The sequence below is a fragment of the Thunnus thynnus genome, chromosome 17 (genome assembly GCF_963924715.1).
Source record: "Thunnus thynnus chromosome 17, fThuThy2.1, whole genome shotgun sequence".
NCBI lineage: Eukaryota > Metazoa > Chordata > Actinopteri > Scombriformes > Scombridae > Thunnus > Thunnus thynnus.
In genome coordinates this window covers 10,369,247-10,377,685 of record NC_089533.1, presented here as the reverse complement: position 1 = coordinate 10,377,685, position 8,439 = coordinate 10,369,247, and positions in this window count along the sequence as shown.

Sequence of the window (8,439 nt, the reverse complement as noted above, 5' to 3'; positions counted from 1 at the left end):
AAGTTTTCTGTCCAAATTCATGGATGCAACAGTAATACTTTTGAGTTAAAGTTTAAACAATGTAGCTATTTCATTAAAGGATGTCGCTGCTCTCACGACCAATTGCTGAAGTGCAAACCAAAACCCAAATAGGAAGCCATGAACATTCTACACTTTCAGGGTCAATACAAGCATTAAAAATTAGACCAAGCTTTCAAGCTTTTCTCTCTAGACCTTCATGTTTGACATGAGGGAATTGAACACCTTATAACAGTAGTACAAGGTTCTGGACACAGAGAGATTTTGAGACAGAAGCCTTGGTCTATTTTTAAATGGTTGCATTGTGCACAGCTCTCTTTCCCTCAAAACTGAATTGATTAACATTGTTTCAGATTCTGGCATGTGTGAAATTGATCTTTGGGAAATTGTTTAGAAGCATGTTGCAGCCACCAGCTGCCCATCACTGTTTCCATCCTTGGTGAGAGGATCGAACACAGTCCAGGACATAACGTTTCACAGATTGTAATGCACAACACAGAGAGTTGCATGTGGAACAATGATGTCCTTACATTACATAACATGTCAGGTGCTACTCCTTTCCCCCTTCTCTCCCTCAGCTCTCTCAGCATGAATTTTCCTCTGGTGATGTTCACAGTGTGAGATCATGTGGCTGAGCTGGTCCATGCTGGTCAAAGCTTAGCCTCTAATACATGGAGGGCCTTTGATGCTCATACTGTAATGGCTCCAAAGGGAGGTATGCAGTCAGTAGTTATGTATGCAGCTGTGAAGGCACATAAAATATAGAAATATTGTACTGCCGTGACAATGAACCAAGGTTGTTGACAAAAAGCAGTTTGTGGCAGAGTGGCTAGACAGTGATTCCTTACTTTCTGCTTCCTTACTCTGGTACAATACTAGTGCAATATTACTTTACTGGTAATATTACTCATCAGTAGTATTGGTTCTATTGTTTTTTTTTCTGTTTATTGGTCTTGTTGTTGGTAATTTTTTCAGTTGAATGTATGTATCTTTCAGTCTGAATAAAAATGTCAGCTAAATGCCAACATAGAAAATTATCTCTAGTGAAAATATGCTGTGCAATGGGATGCAAGAGCAAAACTCTAACAAAACAGCCTAAATAATAAAAGTATAAAGTGAAATTATGTTGCCATGGGTTTGTATTTTTTCCTCTTGCAAAGCCAATGTCTAAAAGACAGAAAAACCTTGACAAAACAACTCCATTTGCCTGAGCTGTTGCCAGCTGACATGATAGATAAGTGGTGCATCATTCCATGTGTGTATTAAATATTTGTAAATATACACATTCAGGTGATTTACAAGACTCCAACATAAAATTTTAAATGCTGTCAGTTATATCTACGCATACCGCAGTGTAGAAGTCGATATTGTCTCACTGTGCGTATCAACTGATATGAAAGATAAGAGGAATTCAACCCCACCTGACATGCAATAAAAGTGGCTTTAATCAGTGTCATCATATCCTGAGACCCCTCTGCCAGGTATTATCAAGCCCACAGAATACAGAGAGACAGTGAATCCCACACCTGCTGTGCTCAGCATAAGGATATGTGAGTGCAATCTAAAAGCTGTTCCACTAACTGAGACAGAGCATCTATAAAGCCCCATTCCTGGGAGCATATAATTTCCCATTTCAGCATATAGGCCTGTTCTGTAATTAATCTTAATTTAGGGGCAGGAAGTGGTGGGGGAATGTGTTATATGGAGGCTTCAGAGATGGGTCTGCTGTCAGATTGAACCTGTACTCTTTCTTTTAATAAAGAAGAAAAGAGAGAATTGAACACAATCGTATGTCATCAAGGAAAAATGAAGAGGCTGTAAGAATGATTCACAGTATCTTTTGGGATCTCAGTATATTCAGAGGTATGGGAATACGTTAATTTAAGATATGCTTACAGGCTGTTCTGATAGACTATCTAACTCTACAGGCAATGATTATAAACCCTCTTTTAGTGTTTTTCAGTGTAGTTTATTGTGTAATAAATCACAAATGTTTTTATTGTTTCTCCAAAGAAAACAGAGTAATATATTTGAAACAAGGGTGCACACTCACCTTTTTTTATGATTATCACTACAACAAAGGCACCCATAGCAATATGATCATTATCATATAACCACAAAGATCGATGCTGAGATTACTTTAAGGAGAGACGTTTCTGCAGTGTTTGTTTCCACAATCAGGTTTGTATCCACTTCTTTAAATGCAGATATTTGTCTCGTTTTTAATTAATTAGTTTTGTCTTCTTATTATGCAATTTAATGCCTTATTATGCTGTTAATATCTGAGCCAACAACCAGATATATTTGAAATTTAAACTCTGTTACTGAGATGAGAGAAAGCGCATGGAGGTCAGTGTGTGCTGCTGAGAACAATATGGCCGCACATGGTAATATGGTATCAATTTTCTGTTCACACAGGAGCCAAATAGATGAGTGTAGCATGAAATATGGCTCGCAGCTCGGGACTGAAGTCGAACTGGTGTTTGTGTTTAATTGCAGCAATTTATTTATTTAAATTTGTTAAAGAACACAATGTGCTCTAGGATTTACTGTCAGGTATTTTAATGACCCACAGCTTAAGGAGTGCAAAGGAATGCTAATGAGGACAGGACAGTAAATACACTGAAATCACTGAGCAGTTCTCACAACAGTTTTTAAAACATTAGGAGAGACTGCAGAGACCCTTTTATTTGAATTGGGAATCAGTTCCTCAGTAAGTAAACCAATTTTAGGCCACATCCTCCCGTTACACTATGTGGAATAATGAATACGTTTAATATTACAAAGATTATTAGACTGATCCTTTCACAAGACAGCAGCTGGTTATTCTCAGACCACAGTCTCAGGATAAAGCTGAGAAATCCCTTTGACATGTTTAAAATATCAAATAGTTCAACACATGCAGTAATTGTGCATATTTGCATTGATGGGCTCACTGTTATTTCATTTGGATGATGTGCAGGATACGCAGTATGGGAGATATTAACTTTCTCTCTTTCTGTCTCTCCTCCAGTCCGTCCCCCACTCTCTATCTCTCCCTCCTCCTTTCATCTCTCATCTGCAGTTCTTGGCTGATCTGCCACCGTCTTTAAAGTCGCTCTGGATCTCTGAGAATATCCCTCGCTTAGCAGTTATAGAGGAACTGATCCTCACACTCTGCTGCTATATAGAGGACAGGTGAGCGTGTAAGATACCTACTCTTTCTTATGACAGATTCATAATATAATACAGCTCAATACCAAAAAGACTAATCAAATAATGAAAAAAACCCCATCCATTTCCCCCTGTGAGTGTGGAGTTTTATGTGAGAAAACCTTTGTTTTCCATAATAGGTAAAGCAGAGAGAGTTTATTTCAGCTACCACTTACTGAGAGTCAACATATCTGGTTTTATTTGTCCAAACATTGGTAACACAGAGGCTCAAATACTTGCAAAAAAAATCTGATGTAAGGCAATCCAAACAAGATAGGCCCTTTCGTCTAATCAGAGTCTTGATTGTTATTGATCTTCTCGCCATTCTGCAAACAGCGGTTCAGGAGTATTTTTATCATTTCACAGTGAAACAGCTTCTATCCTCTGTCTGACTATTTTGGCTCAGCAGAAGTGATTTGATTATTTTCTGTAGTCAGTGATCTGTCCTTTGATTGGTTTGTGTGGATGAAAAAACAGGAATAGACAGAAGTATACATGGCTGCGGGTTTATTAAAGTGATGAACATCATCAAACTCAATAATGAATATGAAGGAGAGCAGCCAGTTTGGATGAGGCTGTGATGTGAATTAGAAACTGCTGTAAATCTTTTTCATCTGCCAAGCTGGAGGGAATTTGCTGTACCATAAGCAAAGATTTACAGCCCATTGATAATTCATGCATCGGCCTATTGTTTATAGTAAAATGTGGAGGGTGTGTTGATGTGTCTTTGTGTGGGCTTGTTTTTTTGCATGAGTTGCTTTAGTGAGATCCAGCAGTAGTAAAGCCAGATGCGTTTCTTAACTATTTTCAGGATTTATGGCTTTTATTGAAATATGACAAATTTTTCCCTCTAAGGCTGGCTGATGTTGGCGTGATGTGCATACTTCATATCTCCAGCTTGGTGAAAATACAGATCATTAAAGGTAATGATCATGAATGTATCAATTGCCAGCTAGAGTAATTAGCACACTGCATTCAATCATGCACACACTCCACTTATAGTCAGCAATTAGTCAGTCTCGCAGTGTTTTACCAGAACATGCAATGTCCCTCTGCAGGCTATTTTGAACATCAAACAAGCTGGTTCATACCTCTAATAAATTATATAAGACATGACACTGCTTCTCTTGGACATGTCAGTTCAAAGGAATCTTCTGTACAATACCCTGTACTCATCTGGTCATAATAAGACATGAACTCTTGATGAAAAATCAATAAAAAGGCAATCTAAGTCTATCTAACATACTTCACATAAGACCATTGTTGCCTCAGTTTTGTAGTTTGTGTTTGTTTTCAGTGTCAAACTGACAGGGGCTGGGGTGAGATATGCTTGGTGTTTCTGAGGGCAGTGGCCCATCCGCCTTCGCTCCACTTCCCCGCCACAAACAGCGTGTCACTTGGACATGTTATTTACTAGACTGTTGCTGTTTTTTAACGCAACACTAGAGCGAGACGTCCCATAGAGCAAAGAGGTGTTTTCTCATTGTCTGCACTCTTAAAAAGAGACATAACAGTGAGGGGTAAACTGTGGTGCCTGTCAAGCTTTTGCAGAATTGTACAGAATACATATATCCTGCTTGTGTCTCTGCAGCAGCCTTTAATTTTTACGTAATGAGGTTTTATTGAGGAACCACTCACACTGCCTGCAGCCACATTTAGGTTTATTGGTATTAATTACTGTAACTGGATACCAAAGCACAACAATACATTCATAATCAGAATTGTAATAATGATTTTTATAGCGTGTGAGAGGGAAGGGGTCTGTCCACATCCGCCTGAAGCAGCAGTCAAAAAAATTCACTTTCATTGCTTTCCCTGTTTGTTCATGCTCCTGTTGATTTTATCACCTATCCTGTAATTATTTTAAAATTTGGTCAACTGAGAACACATTCTACAGTATTTATCTTATTATTAATAAAAATATTGCATGAATTGCTTAAACACAAACACCTATCTTTATTATTTGACTCCAGCTTTTATCTAAAGTGAAAAAAAATATCTCTACTAATGACAACAAAACAGTTTCAAGGCCCATTTGCTGTATACTAATTTGCAAAACACTGAGTGAATGGGAGGTTAATTGGGGACTTTAAAATCTCACTTGAATGAGATGCTACTATGAAACTGGAAATGCTTCAGTGTTGCTCATTTTGCCAGTCGATTAAGCCCAATCATGACCATTAGCCTCCGGAAATCATAAATTCAAATAAGGATGAATGTAGTATGAAAGGAGGCATAAGGGTTGCGATGAAGAAATATTCATCATCATTACTAGTTCAGCAGATTTTGTCTTCACTGGTGGAAACACAAGCTCAGATTTGTTGACTAGAAACAGACCTTGGATTTATTTAAAAGAGTAGATGGTATATGTTTGAGGTAGATTCCCCATTTATGTATTCCCAATCAGTGAAATGGCCGCTCCTGGTAGCCATGCTGCTTATAAACTCACTGAAATGTCCACTAACCATCATCCCTCGTATGGAGATTAGTATGGGATCTGGAGGGTAAGTATGAGAAATTGTCAGTCAGCATCATCCCCACTTTTTGTGCTCTCCGACCCAAGTGGGACCACACGGCGAATAACAAAACACCCCACGCACTTGACTCACATCCTCTCAGCACTCTCTGTCCTCTCGGCCGCTGGATTCCTCCCCGTTGAAGTCAGCAGCGCTTCCTCTTCACCGCGGGAAGAATGCCAGTGATTTTGGTGAGGATACACTAGTTGAAAAAACCTAACACATAAATTCATCATGCGCACAGCAAGTCTCACCACTTGTGCAATCAGAAGTGTGAAGCGAGTGCAAATGAGAAGCTTGTGTGTGTGTGTGTGACTGGTGCGCAGTCAGAGAGCTGCTATCTGATTCCTACAGCAGAGCCTTCTGATTGTTCCTCCAGGCCAGTTAGTGTGACACATAAATATTCAATTACCCTTAGATTAACATCATTTTCACCGGATCTGCATCTACCAGATATTTATTTTTAACCCAGGATTGTCCACTCTTTATGGACAAATACAATTGTTACTGCTTGTTGTATTCATGGAGGGCTTTTGTGTTTGTACAAGGTGTCCAAAATCCACCATAATTCTCCAGTGTTCATATATCATTCCATTCACTACTTGAGCTAAATGCTAAGGTGATGTACAGTATTTGGTTCCTGAGTGGTTCGGTTCACTCATTATAGACGTTTTCATTTATACCAAACTGGAGCAGAATGTAGAGTGGATTTACACTTCCACCAGGCTGTCCCATTCGATGAACATGTTGAACAGCGCTGATAAAGCTGTCACAGTTTGCCAGAGTCTCTTTGTTTCTGGACATGAGATGATTGAAGGTACCACCAGCACTGGGAGGGGTGATGCTGTTTTTGTGAGCATGAAAACACGCTCTGCTGTCTGTGTGGTTCAGTCAGACTGAGCTGACCTCAGGGACCTCTGTGGAAGAACAAGAGTTTCACTCGACTGAGTGAGTGACAATTTTACATAAGTGAAAATCAAGCTTGATCTGACAACATATAGTCAGTAACAGGTAGTTTCAGGGTTTGGAACACTTGGAAAACTTCTTGTCACACTGACATTTCCTTTCACACAATATACCGAACTCACACACCAAACTAAAATTGCTTTTCACACAGTTTGGTGTGACAGTGATTTAACAAATTAAGTCTTTCTCTCATCCTGTCGTTAATTTACTTAAATTAAAGTGGAGAAGTGAGGAGTGTGTTTTTCTACAACAGCTCTGAGGAAAGTGTGCCATACAGATGGTTTTAGTGAGCTAGATGTTGTCGCACATTCATTCTCTCTGCAACATGAACAAATTAGGTTGTTTAAATGCAGGTTTTCACATGAAGAAGCACTTTGACGATGTGCTACACCTGCAAGACATTACTAAGACAGAGACGAAGTCCAGGAGCACTGTGTACTTATGACAACGTTAAGAAAGTGCTCCAATGATTTAGCATTGCACTTCTGTAACATTGTCAGATTCACAATTAAAAAAAGGATCAAAATCAAGTTATTGTCTTTAATATTCCTATTATGCTAGTAGCATCTAATATAATATATAATAATATAATATAACCATATAACCTTAATGTCATTTTTGCGAAAATGTGTTGCTATCAAACCCAAATCTTAAGTGGAGTGATAGAAATCAGTTCACATATATCACTATGTTTCTGAAGAAAGTATAAATCTGTCCTTAAAGGGGTTTATGAAAGCAAATTGTTCCAAAAGCTTGAATCTACTGTAAATGCATGATTTTCATGATTGTTGCAGACCTTCAAGCTTTCACATACACATAAAGCTGTCACCTTTACTGCCTCTTAGCACTAACTGTACCTGGCAGTGTTGTCAAGTGTCCATCCTCAAACTGTCTGATTGCTACTGTGCAGCTAATGGCTTAGTAATCATTGGGAAACAGACAAATCCCAGCGGATACAGTACTGTACAATCAGGGAGGGGCTGAGTGATTTGCATCCTTCTCCGCATTGATATTACAATCACACACTTCATGGCAGGTTGTTTGAAATGTTTCTTAGGAAAGCCTGCAGCATAAATATTCTTTGAACACTAAAGATCAATTGTCTCCAATGATCAAAAACTACAGTGCCGCGCTGATTCCCTTTGAAGTTTGAGGCAGTTCTGCTGAAGGCTCCTGATTTCAAACATTGCTGATTCAGTGACATTTCATAACCCCCGCAGTGCATTATCACGGCCTAATCTATTTTGAATAATACAAAGAACCTCAAGTATGGCATCTTACAACCACAGCGCTGTTCATTCTTGTATGCAATAGTAAGATTTAGATGCCAGTGATGCAAAAAAATAATATATGTGGACTGTTTTCCCAGTCGTTCAGCATTTTTGTTCCAAATCCAATCAGTCCATCCTTATGGACAAGTTTCCGTCTAACTCCTCTGATAAAAAGTGTATATTTGATGTATTTGTGAGTATGCAACAATATACTAATACTACTAGGTAGACAACTTCTCTCCATCCTGTCTTGTATATAATTTACACCAGTATGAGTCCTCTCTAACGGACTAAAATATAAATTTACATCTTTCAAATGTCATTATATCAATCATTTTTGGGACCTATTTGCAAACTAAATCTGAAGTTTTTTGTTGCCTCCTCTGCCCATTTTCATTTTTACTGCTGTTTTTCTACTTTCAGATAATGTGATGTTTGGAAATATGTGGAAATGTCTCATCATTAACATGCACATG